Source organism: Petaurus breviceps, unplaced genomic scaffold (assembly GCF_028583685.1).
Source record: "Petaurus breviceps papuanus isolate PSGF00001 unplaced genomic scaffold, PetGlider_PUasm1.0 38, whole genome shotgun sequence".
Classification (NCBI taxonomy): Eukaryota; Metazoa; Chordata; class Mammalia; order Diprotodontia; family Petauridae; genus Petaurus; species Petaurus breviceps.
This window is the reverse complement of record NW_027186304.1, coordinates 22,764,584-22,786,572: the sequence shown is the minus strand read 5'-3', so window position 1 is coordinate 22,786,572 and position 21,989 is coordinate 22,764,584. Positions and strand designations below refer to the sequence as shown.

Below are 21,989 nucleotides of genomic sequence, written 5' to 3'. Positions count from 1 at the left end.
CTTCCTTCCTTCTTTCCTTCCTTCCTTCCTTCCTTCCTCCCTCCCTTCCTCCCTCCCTTCCTCCCTCCCTTCCTCCCTCCCTTCCTCTCTCTTTCTCTATCTCTCATTCTTTTTTTTTGTAATTTTTTCCCCAATGCTCAGTCTGACATAGCTATGTCGTTCTCCTATGTGCTATCATCTCCTATTAGAATGTAAACTTCTTGAGGGCAAGAACTGTCTTTTTATGTGTGTATCCCCAGTACTTACTATGGTGTCTGGCATATAGTAATCATTTAGTAGACACTTGCTGATTGGTTAATTGTTTGATGGTTATATTTGTTTTACTTGTCTCATAGTTTTGTTGTGAGGAAAACACTTTGTAAAACATAAAGTGGTATAGAAATGTGTATCATCATCATCATCATCATCATCATCATCATCATCATCCCTGCTTCCCTTGGAAACAAGGGGAACTGCAGGTGAATAACCTGCGGGGTAGGCAGGATAACAACAGGAAGTAGCAAAGATGCTTTTAAAGAGTTTCAGAAACCCCAAATATGGAATTTGAGCTGACTGGGGCAACATTGGAAAGCCACAGATGGGGACTAGTCTTAAAACATCAGTCTCATTTTGCCTAAATCAAGATATCTGGTCACTTTATTTTAGGAAGAGAGAGAGTATTTTTCCTCTGCCACTTTCCAAGGATTCTATGTGTTTAATCTTTTCCAGAAGAAAAGAGATTTCTCATTACATCTGCATCTTATCACATAACTGAATGTCATAAAGATCCTATTATCACCTTCTGATTAACTGGCTCTGAGTGATTCCAACCAATGTCAGTAACAATGTTCTAAAAATCATGGCACTAATCATCCTCCCATCACACGAGCACACATTCCTAAGCACCATAGAGTAATCCACATGGATTTTTGCAATATTTTCCTGATAAAATGGCAATGGCATCTCTTCTTTCAAACCTTGCACTACAGCCTTTTTCTATAGGAGCTTTACCAAGAGGGTGTCCTTGCATACCTAGGGCTGAAGCCAGAAAGTAGTTAGCTAAACTCTTCCTAATACAGTTTGATGTACTGGAAAGTATGCTGGATTTGATCTGAGAAGGCTGGAATTTGAACACTAGCTCTGATACTCATTAGCTGTGTGACCATGTGATTATTGGCAAATTAGATAAATTTTCTGAGTCTCAGTTTACTCATCTGTAAAATAGATATAGATAGAAAACAAAATGGGAGTAAAGTCAGCACCATGCATTATCCAAGCCTCATTGGTGACCCAGTGGTTCCAGAGGGCAGCTGGTAGCAGGTGGCAGGTTAGTGCTACTTTTACTGTTGCTACTATTCTTGCCCCCTCTCCTCACTGGCATTTCTTTTTTTTCTCTTTACTTGATTACTGAAAAGCCTCCAGTGAGGAGAAGGAGTTTTTGTTTGTTCAAATCTTTTGTATGTACACTTATCTCTAGTTCAATACCCTATTAAAAGGACTTTCATCACCACCAAGTAAATGACTGGAAATAGAGGATTACCTGGGCATGTTCTGAAGGAGGAAGAGGAAGCATCCCTCCCTTACAGCATACATTTCCAGAAGTCTCCACAGGGGTTGACATCAGGCAGTGTATATTGTTCATGCCCTGAGGTCTAGGACCTCATTTTCCAGTCCCTCCCTTACCCTTCATTAAACTTATCAAGGGATTTCTTCAAATGACCCTGTAAGGTAAGTACTGTAAATAGTATTATCACCCTCATTTTACAGATGAGAAAATGTGCTTAGAGAAGTCAAACTCACAAAGCTAGAAAGTGACCAAGGAAAGATTTGAAATCCAACTCCAAGTCTAATGTTCTTTTCAGTGCTCTAAGCAAGATGGGATAGTAATTTATTTCATTTTATTCCGTTTGCTGATTTATTCTTTTATTCATTCATATCTATCTATTTATATTAGGGTTACCTCTTTATAGTCTTTTTTTTTTTTGCTTTTTGGAGGGCAATTGGGGTTAAGTGACTTGCCCAAGGTCACACAGTCAGTACCTCTTTATAGTCTTGATGATCTGGTTTCTCACCAGGCTCTTGGTGCCTTCATGATGCTTGTGGGCACCTGAGGATGCTATGCTTTCACTTCTCACTCCCTCTGCTCCACATCAGATAAAGGTCAATGATTGGACTTCTAGAAATTTCTCACATCTTATTATGGATGAAAATCCACAACACTTCACCTCTTTCCAACTCTTCAAATATCTTTTGCCTTAATATACGAGCTCCTCTGTGTTTGACCCATGCATACTCCCACTATAAGAGAGTGCTTTTGCAAACCAACTTTTCTTTAAAAGACTACTTGCTACCTAGGGAAAAGTCATACTTAACAGAATAAAAAGATTGCTGGCACAAGGAAGCATAGGATACCTTTATAATGAAAATGTTCTTCAGCCCAATGTAATTTAATGATTATGTGAGAATAAATTTACCAGTGTTCTATTTGCTTTAGAATTCCCAGTGAGTGGATGAACTTTCCAAAGAAAATTGAAATTACATAGGTACTAACAAGGTTACCTAAATCCTTTTGACTTAGAGATTGCCCCCAAAATACACTCTTTTAGCAAAAGCATATTAGGATTGTTTGTCATAGGACTGAGTTTTGAGTAACCCAATGATAAATTATGACCATGGTAGAGAATAAAAAATGACAAGATAAAATGTCACTGCAAACATTCATAACTCTACTTTGATTCCTAACACATCAAGATGTATGTAAAAAATCCAGCAGAATCTCAAGTTATTTTTGAATCCTGCAAAGAATAACTCAATGCATTTAGGTTTTGTTCCATTTTTTTGGATTTGAAGAATATTCTCAGACATAGGTTCAATGCCAGAGCCATAACCAACAATTTTTGTTTCTACGAAAAGCAGTAGAATATAGCCAAAATTCAGTTGATCAGGAGTAGGGATGGGGAGTAGGATACAGGAGGTGTGAAATGGTGTAATTAGGTCAAGGACCAGCTTACTTGGAGCAGACAACCTAAATCCTGACAGCTGGTAGGTTCCTAATTTCACTAATTATGTGATTCTTATTGTATTTGCTAGCTAACTAGATGCTAAGTCCAATGGTTGCTGAACTGCTGACTGAATTTTAAGTGCTATCAGCTTCCAATGAACTTCAGTAGTCAGGGATAAAATCCAGTGGCTCTGCCATAGTTTGGTAATTACAGTGCTGTTCAATTCTCTCCTTAAATTGTGATCACGATAGAGATAAAGAGAGGGGAACTGTTCTGATAGGTGACGCTGTTAACCACGCTAACTCTACCTCTACTTTCTTCCACACCAGAGTTAAGTGCCAAGGAGAAAGAGGGTTTACAGAAGGTGTTCTGAAAGTCTTAGTACAACTTTAAAATCTTAAAATTATACATTGAGTAGTTTTAGGATCCTCCACAGAACATACCCTCCAAAGAAAGAAAACATAAAACCCTATGTTCCTCCACTTAAAAAAAAAAATCAGACCTGTGATTTCATTGGTGTGGAGACCTCATGCTAGGAAAACTGCCTCTACCAAAGCAGATAATCACCTATTTCACTACTTATAAGTCTAGAGAATTGCTTCCACAACAGTGACAGATCCCACTTCACACTGCATTATATAAACTTACCCTAAAGGTGCATATATTGGAAATACACTATTGCAATGGGCACCTAAGATGCAATCAGCTTCACCTGCCAGACCCCAGAGATAAGGGAGAATGGAAATACCAATTTCATAGCAAAAAAGGACATAAACTGAGTTGGCTGACTAGACTGATCTTTGGTTTCTTTGGGATGAGTACAAATGAGTACTACAAATACCTAAGTGAGAATAGATCCCTCAATGACCTTGAGACAGAATTGTCTCCAACACCTAATACAATACAATAACAATATTAAAAGTTCACATTTATATAGTGCTTTATAGAATATACTTCCCTTACAGCACCCTTAGGCAAGTCACTTAATCTCTTAGCCTCAGTTTACTCACCCTCAAAATGGAGATAGTAATAGCAAACTCTCTCACAGGGTTGTTGTGAGGTTCAAATGAGATAACTAACATATGTAATGGGCTATTTCTCCACTGGTTGACCTTCAGGCCACTCCACTTGTAATTTTGAGGATATAGAGATTGTAGCGTTCCATGAGTTTTACTCACATGTCATCCAAGGAAGAATGTTGGTATTATAAAGATGAATCTTTGTTTAATGGAGAAATATGGGGTTTTTGAATGGGTTTCATAGGTTCCTAAATGTAACCTAGCCCTCTCTCCTCTTACTATTTAACTCTGGTCTCTGTCTCTCTTCAATGTATATCCAAGATATATGTTCTAGTGGACTGATTCATTGGTTTGTTTATCACATCCTAGAGAAAAAGGAATCTCCGTTTACTTGGCTTTTGCCACGCTGATTGTATGGCCCAATTCTCTTGATTGGTGGTGGGTTCTACAGGAGGCTCGGTAGCATTCCTGTGCTTGATGCAATCAACACAAAGTCATCGGCAAGGAGAAGCATCTGGGATTTTCACCATCTGTAGGAAATCTGGACGCCTCAATGGGTTCTTCATAGAATTCCTTTATTTTCTCATCCCCTACAACAGAAAACTGGAAAATAAGAATAATCTTGTTTGGTGCCATGCTTGTTAATGATAATCAGTAGATCCCGTAACAGAGGGATCTACTATTATTGCATCGGGGAATCAATTCTGAATATTCTCAATATATAAGGAGAAAATACTTTTGAAGGAAATACTTTTGAAGGAAAGCATTTAGGGTTGCTTTTTTTCTCTACTGAATCAAATGCTTTTTAAAAAAAATTAGTAAACAAACAATAAGTACTGTAAAGTCATTTATTTGGCTTACTTTTTTGTCATTTGTGTAAAATGGAATGTATCAAAGTGAAGTGCATATAAGATCTTGTAGTATAATTGTTTATTTATTAAAAGAAAAAAGCATCTGCAGTATATTGTTAGTAAAAGCCTGCTTGCTCCTATGTCAGATGTTCATGGTGTGAGATGAAAGAGTTTGGAGTCTGAGTCTGAGACCAGAAAAGGTCTTTATTCTTTCTCATGAGAATGAACCCCCCGCCCTTGTCGCTCAAATGGCATCTGCCAGGGAGAGAGAGCAACATGTGGGAGCAAGCCCATGGTTACGTACCCCATAATGCAGAAACCCCAAGCCCCAACTGGCCTTTCCTCCCATTGGTGGGGAGCCTGGCTCACAGTCTAAGAGTGGGAATCTATCTCGGAGACAAAGGACACAGAAACATGTGGGTGTCCAATGCAAGGTTAGGAAAACAGGTTTGTCCTTATTTGGCATATCTTGCGCTGAGGTGGCCCTGGGAAGGGTCTCCATGGCTCTAAGTCCCAGATTCCTGTAAGGTCAGGTGACTTCAAAACTTAGGCCTAGTGGACTGATGTTTCAGAATGGGGAAACTTCACTGCAAGTTATCCCTCATATTCATCAACATGTGTATAGGTAATTGTCATAAGGATATTGCATCAATAGAATAAATCCATCAATAATTATTAGTACCTTTGATCACCATTCCCCCCCCCCCCCCAATGGCAATACACTTTGTGATTGTCTCCCCCATGCCCCAGTCAGTTGGTATCTTCTCCTCTTTTGGATATTTTGAGAAGAGATCCCTCAATGCCTTCAAGATAGAGTTGTCTCCAATACAGACTTCCTCTGTGTGTACTTGGTCTGGACCAGCTGCTTTTCCTGTCTTTGTTTTCTTTAGGGACTTTGCAATTTCCTCATACAACACACTTAAGACTGAGAAATTGCAGTCCAAATATGGTGGTTCCATTGTCATTGATGAAGGTCATCAATGATGAAGAAAATAGTTTATTATAGAAATGTTGACAGATCTTTTCCATTTGTGTGTGTGTGTATGTGTGCGTCTTCTTTGTAGTTTCATTTTTAAATGCTCTTGGGATGAATCTGGTAGAACTAAGTCTACTGTCAAGCTTCCTACAAACTTGTTTTTTACCTTCCCATCCCAACTACATCATTTCTTACTTTTTTAAAAGTTAAAATACTGCTGAAAAATCTTATACCATTTTTTATTTTTTTGGAGGTGATCAGGGTTAAGTGACTTGCCCAGGGTCATACAGCTAGTAAGTGTCTGAGGTTGGATTTGACATCAGGTCCCCCTGAGGGAAGTTATTGGGGATGGCCAGGAAGTGGAATATATATTTTTCTAAAATTTATATAACTTTTAGCACCCTCTGTTCCATTTGAAGGTAGCTGTTCAGGAGCCAGCGCCGTTTTGCATTTTTCTTTGTTTCATGGGTTGCCAATAAACTAGTGGCTAGGTAACTGGTATTGGCCTTGTATATACATATTTTTTTGTGTGTGTATACACATACACACACATATATGTGTATATGTATATGTATATTTCAAAATATAAAATATAACATGCCTACATTGTATTTAATGTATATATAACATATAATAAGAGAGTATTTGCTATACAAAAAAGCCCAATATATTCCTTTCCTTGTTCTTGGAGGCTAAAATTAAGTATCTTCCTTTGTGCTCAAGGAGATGGACCTGAGAGTGCCATCATGACAAATTTTTAGGAGGAAAGGGAAAAAAATGAAGGAGTGGGAGTGGGGGCCTCAGAGAAGACGATCTGTCTTTATGGAGACAGTACAACCACTTTCTAATGACTAGACCATGTTATCATTAGAATGTGGGCACGGTAGTTGAGGCAGAAATAGGTCTCTAGGTGGCACAGTGTTGGATTTGGAATTAGTAATGACCTGAGTTTGAAGTCTACCTCAGACATTTACTAGCTGCATGACCTTGCATCTTTTGGTTTTAGTTTCTTTATCTGTAAAATGGGCATGATAATACCACTTACCCCGTAGGGTTATTGTGAGAAACAAAGGAGATAACTCGTGCAAAGTGCTTTGCAAACCCTAAAGAATTATATAAAAGTTAGTTAAAAATATTTATTTATTTACTTTTAATTTACAACTTTCAGTTCCATAATCCCTTGAGTTCCAAATTTTCTCCCCCTTCCTCTCCTCCCCCCTCCTCCCCTGTGGCAGCGTGCAATCCAATATAAGTTCTACAAATACCTTTACATTAAACTTTAGTCAAGTTGTAAAGAAGGATTATAACCAATGGAGTGAACAACGAGAAAGAAGGAAGGAAACAAAACACAAAAGAGAGAGAGAGCAAGGAGTTTGCTTCCGTCTGCATTCAGACTCTATAGTTCTTTCTCCGGACGTGGATGTCCCTTTCCATCATGAGTCTTCTGTAATTGTCTTCTAACCTTGCTTTGTTGAGAGGAGTCCAGTGGATCGAAGTCAGTTGTCACAGATATGATGTGTCTATAATTGTGTACAGATTTCTCCTGGTTCTGCTCCCCTCACGCAGCATCAGTTTGTATAAGTCTCTCCAGGTTATTATGAAGTCCGTCTGCTCCTCATTTCTCATAGCACCATAGTATTCCATTCCATTTATATACCACAATTTGTTTACACAAATGTATACCACATTTATTAAGTGACTACTACGTGTCAGGACATGTGCTAATACCTTTACAAATTTGCTCCTCTCAACAACCATGAGAGGTAGGTGCTATTATTATCGTTATTTTATGAGATGAGGAAACTGAGGCAGACAGAGGTGAAGTGACTTGCACAGAGCCACACAGCTAGCAAGTGTTTGAGGCAAGATTTGAACTCAGGTCTTCCTGACTCTAGGCCCTGTGCTCTATCCATTTATATAATCAACCTGCCAGCCATGGCTTCATTTCCCAGTACAGATTAAGACATGCCCTCCCTCCGCAAAAGGAGCTGATGCAGGCCAGCAGCTGCTGGTGTCTAGTTCCTGGTTCTCTGCACCCTCATGTCAGAATTGACTAGGATAAATTCTAGTGTCTTCCAGCCAGTGCCCTTGAACCAAACCTCTTCAACTTGTGTCATGCAAGTTACCGGTGCTCCTTGCAGAAAATGGCATTGTCAGGAATGTGGAGGTTTCCCATGCTCCGAATGCCAAGGAATCAAACAACTCTCTTTCATCCTTCCAGGGATTCTGTGTGTTTGCTAGGAGTTCCACTGAGCAGAGAACACGGAGAGCTCATGATCCATATAATATATTGACCCAATAAAACCTGATGAAGCTTTTACTTGTGAATGAAGCCTCTGGACCAATGGTCAGGATCATAAAATAGAACACAGACATCAGGTTTGGAAGGAAGAACAAAACTGAGATTGCTCACTGTGATTGTCCTGAAAACCAAATTATAAACTGGGAAATGTTGCCGGTTTAGTCATCTCATTTGTTGCAGGAAACAGAATGGAACCAGTTTACAGGGAAAATGTGTCTTCCAGAGCAAACATCCAAAGTCAGTTTGAAGATTAAAAGTGATAACTTTCAGCTGTTCCATCAGTGGCCAAAGTTCCTATTTATTTCCTTTCATTGAAAACGGATACTCACCCTTTTCAGTGGAATTTAAATACACAAAATCAGAATGAGAAAGTACATGCATACTCAGGCTAAGGAGCCCCAAAGCAGACCTGGACTTCCTTCTGCATGGAACATGTCTACCTTGTTACTTCCTCCCCACCGGGGCAGGTCAGAGATGGCCGGACCAGGACCACTGAAGGAAGTGGGTTACCAGAAAAGTTAAGGAAGAAAAAAAAATTCTTTCTTTGAAGACTCCCCACCTTCTTGGCCTTGTCATTGAGGTTCCAGTGGAGGATAAATCAAATTAAACCAGCTGGCCTTTAACATTAAAGCAGGAGGAGGATGCAGAGAACAGATTTTACCATCCTTCCTGGAAAATAGCCTTGAGTTGTGGTTTGCAATAAGAGATTTTCTTTAAGGATTAACTGTATTCTCTAAAACCACATCAGATGGAAAATGGAGAACCCACAGAAACCCTGGGCTCACAATTATGCTGGAAGATGGTACAATGACATGAACTAATAGGATCTTTGAAGACGGTGCTTTTTTTCCAAAAAGTAGCAAAGTATCATAACACCTGGGGCACATGGAAACTCCCTCTTACTCAGGGCTGAGAGGGTGACTGAGATAGTGAGGCAATTGGAGATGATGCTAAATGGGGGGGGAGTGATTGAAGGAACTGAGGTTGGTTAGGATGGAGGAAAGGTCTTAGGAGGGATATGATTTCAGTATTCCAGTATTTGTCATGTGAAAGAAGAATTGGACTTCTTTTTTGAACCAGAGGACAGATGTAGGATTAATGGGTAGAATTTATAAGGTAGATTTCATATAGATGTAAGGAAAATCTGCCTAATAATTAGAGTGGTCACAAAGTCAAATGGGGAAATAGTGACCTCCTTATCACTGGAAACCTTCAAGTGAAGGACAGATGATTATTTATCAGAGATGTTGCATTGGGGATTAAAATACTGTTCAGTTAGGGGCAAATCATTAGATGATATTTGAGGTCCCAGACAACTCTGAGATTCTGTGATTACAAGATCCCTACTTCAGTTTATGGTTTTAGTGAGAACTACCTTTGCTCAGTCATTTTTCAGCCATGTCCAACTCTTTGGACCCCATTTGGGGTTTTCTTGGCAAAGATACTGGAGTAGTTTGTCATTTCCTTCTCCAGCTCATTTTACAGAGGAGGAAACTGAGGCAAAGTGGGTTAAGTCACTTGCACAAGGTCACACAGGAAGAGTCTTCCTCACTTCAGGCCTGACATTCTTTATACTGAGCCACCCAGTTGCCCTGGAAGCTACCTAAAGAAACCCAAATAATAATCCCTTCTGATCTCAGGAAAAGCAGAATATCTCTGAAAGTCTCCATAGCCATCTAGAAAGATCTTAGAGATGCCTCTTTCGATGAAGTTATCCAGTCAAATCTAGACTCCTCCTGTACCACTTACCTGTGATAAGAGTTGTATGGGGCTTACAATACCTCACAATAACTCACTTTCAAATATCTTAGTATAAAACAGGTAGTTTTTACTTTCTGTAACATCTTAAGAATTGAATTTTCATGTATTTACTCACTTTTGGGTCTTCTAGCAAGTTTCATGCATGCTATCAAGTCTTATAAAGGGATGTCTTTTTTTTTTTTACCCTCTAGCTAAGGTCAGCAAGTCATGGAACCACAAGTTATATGTTTTTCAGAGCTGATTCATTTAATGATATAGAGATGTTCAGTAAATTGTCTAAGTTATACCCCAGTGTAAGTTGGGTAATTAGGGCACTCAACCGTTCTGTGCTCTATAGATATTGTAGAGGATGAGAGCCCAGGCACAGTCTGGGGGTCTTTACTGTTGCTCACAAATAAGGACTTATTGTGACATTGATTAATCAGTTCCCTTATGCAAAATATGAAAGCTCTTACCTGTGGGTGGCAATGAGAATCTAGGACAAGATCTGGACATCCATTTGCTACAATCTCTATACAGAAGGGGTTCTTAACTTTTTTTTTTTGTATCATGGACCCCCTTTGGGAGTCTGGGGAAGCCTATTGAACCTTTCTCAGAATATTGTTCTTAAATGCATAAAATGAAATACTTAGCATTACAAAGGAAACCAATTTTGTTACAGGGCAGTTATCAAACTATAAACTAAAAAAGAAGTTCATGGACCCCAGGTTAAGAATGTCTGGATAAAGTGCATTTGGGTGGCAATTGAAATTAGATTCAATAAATATTTGTCAGTTGTCAGACTGGCTCACTATATAAATGTTGGAGCCCAGCGCAGATGAAGGCATCTGTTGAAGGAGTGGCTTCTACTTTGTGATTTCTAAGATCCCTTCTGGTTCCAGCATCCTGGGATTTTGCTCTTTTACAGAAATGTTGATGATCTGAGGAAGCCCTCACCTTTTCACAAATGCATCCTTTTAAACTGAGTTGAGACTCCAGAAATTCCAATATCAGTGTGAGGCTCTGCTGCCTGGCCCAGGCCCACTGACTCCATCTTCCTCTATGAGTTGTCTGCCCCCACATCATGAATCATAGCCCTAGAGGCTGGCATTTGGCAGCTGTATGATTTGGTGTAAATGCAGAGAACAACATGAAATGCTCCCAGGAGATGGCTGCATGGTTTTCATTGGAAACATCTCCCAGTCCTTCTTCCTGGGCAGCCAGTTCTCGCTGTGAACCTGCACTTAGTTGCCATGGTGGGAGGGGATGGCTCATTGTCTTTGAACCGAACAAATGAAGAACATGACTCAATTAGAGGCAGTATAATATAAATAAAGATGGATTTATATTTAGCTGGGCAGGGACATGAAGGAGGAAAAATGAAACTCCCTTCACTGTAGAGCTGGAAAGTAGTTTTAGAGACCAAACTTTGTTCTTCCAATTTTTCACTGTTCCCCCATTTGCCCTCCCAATCCCAAATTCTCCAGATGATTTTTCCCCTCAGAGATTGAACCTTCTCAAGTATGGTTCAGCATAGAAAGCCGTGGGCTAAATGCTATGACAATGTCTCTTCTGTTCTCTAAACTGCCCTCTGCAGGCCATGGGACAGGGGATCATAGCTAAGCCACCTCAGCTCAATTCAATTTCCTCATCTAGGGGTAGCAACCACACCTCTCTCTGCCATCAAATGGTTATGAAGGGTTGGTAACCACACTGGTGGAGGAGAAGACTTTCACAGATCTATAATTCCCCACCAACTGCCAAAGGACAATTTGTAAGATTTCCCAGGTAATAGCTATGTGGGGACGATTTGGAGGGAAGGGTGTTGGGAGGGAAGGATTTTTCACTTCGTATCTTAGCTGAAGGAAATAGATCGAAGGAATCTTGGCATGTTGGAGCTCGAGGTGATGACATACCATTTATTCAATGAGTTCAAATCTAGAAGAAGATGAAAACATTGTAAGGAGAGAAGTTTCTTCCAGATATCCTTTTTTCTAGGAATATGGAGACATAAAGACGTAGAGAGTGGACCTGAGATATCCTTGGCACACGGAGTGCCCATATGAGGAAACTCCTTCTATCAGTGTAGGTCAACATTTCCTGTGCCACTTAGTCTTAGAAAATTGCTTAGAGAAGGGGTGGGGAACCTGGAACCTAGAGGCCACATATGGCCCTGTAGGTCCTCAAGTGTGGCCTTTTGACTGAAGCCAAGCTTCACAGAACTTTTTTTGTCAAGTTTGGATTCAGTCAAAGGGTCACAGTTGAGGACCTAGACCCAGACCTAGAGCACTGAGAAGACCTGAGTTCAGATCTCTCCTCAGATACTTATTAGTTGTCTGACCCTAAATTACTTAATCTCTCTCAGCCCAATTCCTAATTTGTAAAATGAGGGGATTGGATTCTATGACCTTCAAGGTCCCTTCTGGCTCTAAACCTATAATCTTTATGACTTGCTCAGGGAGCACACAGCCAGTGTGAGTCAGAGGCAGGATCAGAACCCAGGTCTTTTTATTCTTCCTCTGCTATACTCTGCTGTCTTTTTGAGGGTAGAGAGGACAAAAATACACCCCAACCTACAACCTCATGTGACCTTGTTTATAATTTATCCTGTTTTGTTATGTTAATGGTTCAATGTATTTGAGACTTCCTAGAGCGAATATTCTCTCCAACATGCAGATTGCAACCCATCCATGCCTGCCCATCCTATGAGATTCTTGTCCATGTTTTCCTATAGATATACCACAAGGGGTCCACCCAACATGCTTGGGGTCTTTTCTAGTGCCCTTGACATTGCAGGAATCCCTTGGAATCCATGGTTATCCCTTGTTCTTACTACGGGGCCAGCCTGTCTGTTTTTTCTGGTCCCTTATTTCTCTGATGAGTGCCTCTCTGTTGTTTCTTCTGCACAATTCCTCATGTGTAATGGGTAGCAGAATGTTCCTCTGCATTGCTATTTGGATGATTCTTGACTTTGCCGATCAGTGGTTTTCCGTGACTTGTAACATCATTAGGCATTAGACTATTGTTTAAAATGTTTAAAAAGAAGAAAAAAAATAGTCTGCTTACGATGAGAAGCTAAGTAGAGGACCATTCAATCCTATAAACATTTATTGAGTTCCTACTATGTCCTGTGCTCTAGGGATATGAGAACAGTCCTGTCCTCAGGAAGCTTATGTCCTCTTGGAACAACAACCTGTATATACACGTTAATTTGAGGAGATGGTGACTCTAAGGGAAGTAGGAAAAAGCATGAGGAGGTGAGCAGCCTCAGCTTGGTGGAGACATCCTCAAGATTTCAGCTTCCCAAGACCTCACAGTTATGGTGGATTTCCCCCAAGTCTTTCTTATTCATTTCCCCACTACCCATCATGGAAATATGCTCCTGGGACTCCAAGTCAATGAGTTGGGAGTGGGTTGTACATGCAGTTGTGTTAGTTACCTCCTTTTCTTTTTAAAATTTTTTGGAGGGGGAAAGGTAGGGCAATTGGGGTTAAGTGACTTGCTCAAGGTCACACAGCTAGCTTTTGTGTTAAGTGTCTGAGGCTGGATTTGAACTCAGGTCCTCCTGACTCCAGGGCCGGTGCTCTATTCACTGCACCACCTAGCTGCCACAGTTACTTCCTTTTCTATCCTGCCTTAACAATAACTCATTCTGTGACTCTACGTAAGTCATTCTCATGTGAACCCCAGTTTCTTCACCTGGAAAGGAGAGACAGTAATATTCCCACTATCTGACAGTTGTCGTAAGGTTCTGTTAGTCTTGAAGGTCTGTAGAAATGTGTTATTATTTTGAAAAGGGCATTTAAAAGCCATGGAGTAGAGACATGATGAAGAACAGTTCAGGGCTCTAGAAGTTAACTGAAGAGAAATTAAGAATACTTCCAGAATGAGGGTGAAGTGTTAGGGAGACAGCATTAGAAAGGCAGCTGCTATCATGGAAAGAGTAACTGGACTTTGAGTGAATATGATCTAGATTCAAATTCTGCCTCACAAGCTTCTTAGCTGTGTGACCCTGGGCCAGTCACTGAATCTCTCTAAGCTGCAGCATCATTGTCTATAAAAATGAGATAATCATAGTGGTTACCTTGCTGGCTTGTTATGAGGATCAAGCTAGATAATCTGTGTAAAGAAGCACCATGATCCTTTAACTCTATGGAAATGTAAGCTATCATTAAGGAGATAATAGATACGTTTATTCTTAATAGCAGCCCAAAGGAGTCAAGAGTGATAAAAATGTCTCAGGAGTATGAAAGGGTTTTCTGCCCAAGGGGAGTTTTGGACTTGGAACTTGGTGGAACTGTGCCATATAGAACCAAGTGAAGCTTTGAATCTAATCCCCCTCCCTCTCAGAGACTCAGATGGTACAAGGGGGGATTATTTCCCCCTCCCTATATTGGGAGAGGGGGTTGTATGTTTGTTCTTGCTTTATCTTTGAAGTAAATATTCCTTTGTGGTAGCTAATCCTACTAGTAAGTGTTTAAAATGGAACTGAGATCCAGGGGACCCTTAACATTGAGGGAACACAGTCAATAGAAACTTAAATTTATGACAGAAGCTACAAACCCCCAAGTTCCCTGAGGGTACCAAAGATTCTAGAGGGAGAGGAGAAAGGGAATATACCTGATTATGGTAGCAGGGGCCAGAACACGGGTAAAGGGTTTGGCGCTACGAGATGACAAAGCAGTCCATTTGTTGGTCTCAGGGCAGGAGGAGCTGGTTACTCTGAGCATTTCTGAAAGGATCTCACCCCTCAGTGCCATCTCTCCTTTAAGCCTCAGATTTTTTTGGTATTATAAGAAATTTCCCCTGAGGATTGGGGAAGGGGAGGATTATCCTATTGCCCAGCCTGGATGCCATGTGGCCATGAGCACATGGCCTGTTTAGGTAAGCCTGAGCCTTAGTTGGGCCTGCCTTTTTTGTGATTATTCTTTCTTGATCTTGAGGAGGAGGAGACCTTGTGAACTTAAGACATCTGGAAGTCCTGAGTCCTTTTTGTAAGAGCTGACCGGTAGCATGTGGGAGGAGTCCTTGGTAACTACCTCAGTGCTCCAGTGTAGAAAACAACTGTCAGCAAGATGATGGTTCCAATTCTGGCCTGTTTTGCCAAAAGATGGATTTTGAGGAAGACAGTGCACAGCTAAGGTGAAATGTAAAATGACTAATAAGCAGTCCTACAAATTGTTTTATGTTTTGATGAGGTTTAATGAGGTTTAATGTTATGATGGGCCTCTTGAGAGACTGTAGCAACAGTTACAAGTTAAATTACTGAATTCTGCTTTAAGTTGTTCTACAAATGTATGTTGTGAATCTTTTGTATATTTTAAAACTTTTTTTGTCTATAGAAAATAAATAGCAGTCCCATATCTGAATCATATTGTACATTGAATACTTTTTTACTTCTCCCTTTAGAGAGACCTAGACATGAAGCCAAACCTAAGCCTTCAGCAATTTTTTCCCAGGGAGCCAGGTTGGGGCACTAAATAAATGAGAAAGACAAACCTAGTCCTCCTCTCATTAGAGATCAGGTTCCCCCACATTGAGCCAGTCTAGACCATAATCTGAATCTGAAATGGAGATACCCTTTAGTGGAGAAGGAAGTGGACCCAGTCCTCAGCTCCCTAGGCCCAGGGCAGTTATCAAATAGTGGGCAGGTAGCCCCAGAATTCAGATGAAGAAATGGGCTTGCCTTCACATTGAAACACACGCAGAATTCCCTTTATTAATATAATGATTCTGGCAATGGTTCTGCAATTTACTATCTTAAAGAATTTCCTGAGTACCTTGACAGGTTAAATGACTTTCTCAGAGTCTCATAGCTTGTATATATTAGAGAAAGACCTTGAATGCTTTCTCTAATATATACAGGTGGTGAAACCACGAGAAAGTCTTTTGGGGGTCACCTTTATGTCAGAATGAAGCATCAGAGCATATCACAAGAAAGACAATGGCACAGTAGGAAGAGTGTTGGGCTTGGAATCCAGAGACCTTAACTGTATGGTGACTAGGCTTCATAATACTAGATAGCATTTCTTTTTTTTTTTTTTGTTTTGTTTTTTAAGTTTTTTTTGGAGGGGTGAAGGTGAGGCAATTGGGGTTGTGACTTGCCCAAGGTCACACAGCTAGTAAGTGTGTCAAGTGTTTGAGTTCAGATTTGAACTCAGGTCCTCCTGACTCCAGGACCAGTGCTCTATTCACTGTGCCACCTAGCCGCCCCACTAGATAGCATTTCTATAGTACTCACTATGTGCCATTCACTGAAACAACCCTGTGAATTAGGTGCTGTTATTATCCCCATTGCACAGTTGAGAAAACTGAGGTAAACCGAGGTTAAGTGACTTGCCCAAAGGTCACATAGCAATTAAGCGTCTAAGGTAGGATTTGGACTTAGGTCTTCCTGAATCTAGGTCCAACATTCTATCCATTATGCCACTGAGATACCTAATTAAACTCTCTGGACTCCAGATTTTTCATCTGTATAATGAGGGGGTTGAACTAGAAGGCCTTCAAGGACCCTTCTGACTCTAGAGCTATGATTCTATTACCTTAGAACCAGAGGATCCGAAGGTCCTGGAGGATCTCTCCACCCGGAGGAAGTCATTGAACCTCTCTGGGCCTCAGTTTCTTTCTATGTCAAATGGAAAGGACTAAATAATAATAATAGCTAGCATGAAAATGCTACTTTTAGATTGCAAAGTACTTTATATACACTATCCCATTTGATCCTCACAACCACCCTGGGAGGTAGGTGCTATTATCATCCCCATTTTATAGATGAGGCAAATAGAGGTTACATGGCTTGCCCACCATCACATAGCTAGTAGGTGTCTGAGGCAAGATTGGAACTCAGGTATCCCTAATTCCAGGTCCAACACTCTCTACACTGTGCCATTTTGTTATTCATACAGAATACCTGTAAGTTCCCTTTGGTTCTAAATCTATGACCTTTATGTATTTTTAGGGAAAAAAATACCGTATTTTACCACATAACTGTTGACATTGCATAATTGTTGCACCCTGTTTTTTTCAGTCCAAAAATTGGTTTATAACCTTTCATCATGTAATCGTTGCATGATTTAATTCTGTTCATCATGCCGCTTAAAAGGCAAACAGAGTAGCCATGTATTCTCCATTGGTGTATGGATATACATTTGTTGCTTGCGCATTGTGAGCTGGGAGCCTGGAATTCTTAGTGCTCGCCCATTGTCAATATTCAATTTTAATATATATTCATGAGCATTGTGTGCATCCTGGTCTTACCCCAAAGACCGTTTAGTAATACATGATTTTTAAGTAATATTGGCACAAAATTTTTTAAAAGCTTCACGTAAAGTTTACATCCCACTGTTTTGCAAAATAGTTGGGATAAAATCTGTGAGAATTATGCAGTGAAATAGGGTGGGTGAGCGGATCATGTGTCGTATCTATGCCTAAGGAAGGCCTACCCGTAGGTATAATTATTCACCTGGGGGCAGCTGCCTACATTTCAGAAGTAAATGACTAGAAATTTCTCTGTCTACTTCCATGGTCTTGCTTATATCCCTTACCCAGTGATATATTGGAGCTAGCTCGTACCACTTCATAACAGCCAATTGTTAAATTTTCATTGTGATCCTTTACATCTTGGAAATTGGCAAATGCTACAAATTAGGGTTTGATTCATTGTTTTGCTGATTATCTACACTTAAGAGAATGATAGAGAAAATTTTAGTAGTACAGAATAAACTTGAAAATGTGTCATGGATGCAGTTCTTTTCAGGGAGACAGTTGTTAAACATTTACTAGTACATTCCTGTCCTCATCTTTCACAGTAACAACATCAGTGTCATCCTGCACACTAATATGCCATTTTGATACTTTCCTGTGATTAGAAAATTTGAATATCTTTTTCAGTAAACCTTGAGCTCTAACACCCTCACTCTTTTCCTTCTCTGGACCCATCAGGAAAGTTGGATAAAAATGTGTGCAACAATCTGCTTTCAGAAGATCACCTAGACTTTCCCCTGGAGCCAGTGGAAGCCCCAGACTTTTCCAAAGAGTTTCCCTCACGGCTGCTCCAGCATGTTTCTGCCTGTATATAGAAAACATGTAAGGAAGATTAAATTATCTAATTAAAATAATGGCCTCAAAGAAGCTGTTTATTTTGGCACAAATAGTGCCAGTTCAGCTGACTTATCTTTTAGTGCCCTGGTGTCTCTCTAAGACACACATTTCAGGTCGGTGATAACTTGGTCCAAAATCACTGACTACCAGAAATTGTTGTGTGTGATCAATATGACCAATAGGAAAAGTAGTTAATTTATCTAGTCATGTATCAACTCTTTTCTCTCTATAAAACAGTCTATAAAATGAAACAAACAACTGAAAAGTAAAAAAATTCAGTTAATGAATGTTGAACATTCATCTCCCCACTTACTAGTCTCAGATTTTTTTTTTGGCTTTTTGGAGGAGGGAAGGCAGGGCAATTGGGGGTAAGTGACTTGCCTTAGGTCACACAACTAGTTAAATGTCAAGTGTCTGAGGCCAGATTTGAACTCAGGTCCTTCTGACTTCAGGGCCTGTCCTCTTTTCACTGTGCCACCTAGCTGCCCCTTCATACCTTCTTAATGGAATTAACTAGATTTGAGGCCAAGTCAACTGGAGTTTGTACCCCTATGCAGGTATAACCTAACCCATCCTGGATCACTGCCTTGTCATGGTGGAGGGGCTTGTGCAGTTCAATAAAACTATGGGCTATGCCATTCAGGGTTATTCCAAGATGGACTGGTAATGGTAGAGACTTTTGATAAAAAGTGGTCCATTGGAGAAGGAAATAAATGACTCTCAATCTGTATTGGGGCTGTCCCTAGATGGGGACCCCAGTCAAGCTATATTTTTAACAATTTTAAGTGGGAGCAGTGAGCCAGAGAATACAAGAAAAAGCCTGACTCCCTCTTTTAGTGGTCAGGCTTCCCCTAAGACTCAACCTGGGTCATCTTAAGCCTAGATATAGGGCCCTTTGTGGAAGAGTGGTACTGCCTGGTCTACATGTGCCAACACAGATACAATGCTAGGCAGGAAGGTGCTCAGAGATATGCGTTAACTTCAGAACTATTAGGCCAGAGCCATGATAACATTTTCATGTGCCCCAGAAAATCTTCAAAAATTGCACCCCATTCCCCCAATTTTCCACCCTATTATTTGATATTTGCATTCCCTCTGTGTTACTATGAACCTTCCCTTCAGCATACATGATTTGCCAAAATAAATGTGAGCCAAAGAAAGCAGAGCATTCTGGCATTAAAAATAGCACAGGTATAAAAAATAATGTTAAGACACGTCTCTCCCTATGCCCCTTTGCATATTTTATCTTAGGTATTTGCCTACTTTCCCTGCTCCAATCCCAGTTCAATAGCAGGTTACCACGTAGTACATTATAGGGTCTGTGGTGACTCCATATATTTCAAAAGTCAGACTGGTTTTCTTCCCTTTCCGAGCTGAACACTATGATCCAGAGTATAAACACTGTATATTATTTAATTCAAATCAAAGCAAGACCAACTCATTGAGCCCAGCTTCCCCTGTGATTCCATCATGGAGATGTAGCTCAATAAAACCTACTACTTCTTATTGGCAATATAGGCAACCAAGGGACCTCTTGGAATTGATCCAATGGATTATATAAAATCAGAACTGGGGTTGGCAACTTTTTAAAGTTTGGGCACCATGACCAATAATGATTCTAGAGGACTGATGATGAAGCATGCTACCTACCTTCTGACAGGAGTCATTATGGGAAAAGGGGAAGAGACATGGCAAATGTGACCATGTTGAAAGTAGAAATCTTGCCTCTGACACTGTTGTTGTTGTTTAGACATTTTCAGTTGTGTCCAACTCTTCATGACCCCTTTTGGGGTTTTCTAGGGAAAGACACAGAGCAGTTTGCCATGTCCTTCTCCAGCTCATTTTACAGATGAGGAAACTGATGCAAACAGGTTTATGTAACTTGCCCAAGGTCACACAGCTCATAAGTGCAAGAGACAGGATTTGAAACCAGGTCCTCTGACTCCAATCCAAGATTCTTTTCCACTGTATCACAAGGCAGTCCATTTCATTTTTGAATAACTTCAATTGCTAGGAAGTTTTTACTTTGTAATTTGCTAATATTGACTTCCCTATAACTTCAGTTCATTATAGAGATTCAGTTCAGTCATTTTTCAGTCATGTCTGACTCTCTGTGAGCCCATTTGGGGTTTTCTTAGCAAAGATACTAGAGTGGTCTGTCATTGTCTTCTCCAGCTCATTTTACAGGTGAGAAAATGGAGGCAAAGAAGGTTAAATGAATTGTCCAGGGTTACAGAGTTAGTAAGTTTTTGAGGCTGAATTTGAATTCAGGTCCTTCTGACCCTGGACTCAGCACTCTATCTGATTCACCATCTAGTTGTACTTAAATTTCAAAAAATTTTGGGACTTGCAGGTTTTTAGAAGAAAATGTAAGATACTTCTTAACCTAGTAACTCTTGCCACTGTTAAGATGACACTCGGGATGCATGGCTCAGGGAGGGTGTATTATAGAGGAAAGATCTGGAGTTATAGGACCTGGTTTTGAATCTCAGATCTTCTTACTAGCTGTATAAACTTACAATTACTTCATCTTTCTGGGTCTTAGTTTCCTTCCTTTGTAAAATGAGGAGGTTTGAGTTTATCTTCAGGTCTTCTCGATGACCCTTTCCAACTTTAAATCCTATGATCATTTGTTCTCATGACTAATAGTTCAGGGAGATACCTGAATAATGGTTAGAGAGGTTACTGATGTTATCATTGTTCAGTCCTGCCTGACTCTTCATGACCCCACAGCCCATGGCATGCCAGGTCCTTCTATCTTCTCCTGTCTCTTGAAGTCTGTCCAAGGTCACGTTTCTTGTTTCCTTGACACTATCCACCTCATTCTTTGCCATCTCCTTTTTTTTTGCCTTTAATCTTTCCCAACATCAGGGTCTTTTCCAAAGAGTCTCCTCGTCTCATTATGTGGTCAAGGTATTTAAGCTTCAGCTTCAGTATTTGACAAATTAATTTCTTTTAAGTATTGACTGATTTGCTCTAATTTCTGTTCAAGGGCCTCTCAAAAGTCTTATGCAGTAAAATTCAAAAGCATCAATTCTGCAGCAGGTTACTGATGAAAATGTCACCATTCCTGGAGCCCAAAGCTTGAAGGCACTAATCAAATCTAAATCTGACCTAGAATACTTTAAATCTGGTGTCTAGTTCTAAGCAAAGCAAAGGGGGGTAGGAGGGAGAAGAAGCAAAGATGGAAAGAGGTACAAGTACCAAAGAAACCACCCCAGCCTGTCCTGATTTGCCTTGAAATGAATCATGTCATTTCCAAACAAACAGAATTGGGAGTGGAAACATGTCAGTGACTATTGAAATGTATTTGGCCATCACACACTGTGTCCAAAAGGAACATCAGACACTTTAAATGTCCAATATCACGTACCCAGCCTAAAACTTGGGGCCACTTTATTTGAGTATAGTGAGTATATGCTTGCTTGCACCCCATCATCTAACCCATGGCCCACTCATCTTCTCTGTACACAGAAGGCTGTCTACACTACACCAAACACTACTACATGGAGGGTGAAGATTGCATCTCATACTTCTTTTGTTTCTGCCACATTGGTGTAGGCTAGTGCCAACACACAGGGTGTAACTCCTGGATGACTGAATGCTTGAATCAAAATATAAAAGCCCATTCCAACATCCAGATCACTGGTCTACACAATGCCAAACATATCAATATTGGGAAATATCTAGCTGACGGACTGTTTTTCAATTTTTGCTTACATATTTAGAATTGTGTCAACACAGTGGTGCTTGTTTGAGAGTGGAAGCACAAAACAAGTTTGCTCTAGAATTGAATCTTTGGAATTGATTCACTTACCAGGGAGGTTCACTAGAGGAAGGAAAATGCTATATCAAGGATCCATTCTTTTTTTTTCTTTTTTGGAGGGAAATTGGGGTTAAGTGACTTGCCCAAGGTCACATGGCCAGTAAGTGTTAAGTGTCTGAGGACAGATTTGAACTCAGGTCCTCCTGACTCCAGGGCCAGTGCTCTATTCACTGTGCCACCTAGCTGTCCCAATG

The 21,989-nt window shown here is 40.3% G+C and overlaps 1 long non-coding RNA gene across 1 annotated transcript in view; it reads right to left on the bottom strand.

The window, feature by feature from the left end:
* The window catches only part of LOC138170373 (uncharacterized), a 464,687-nt gene that overhangs the window by 392,821 nt on the left and 49,877 nt on the right, over positions 1-21,989 (bottom strand). The window lies entirely within an intron of this gene.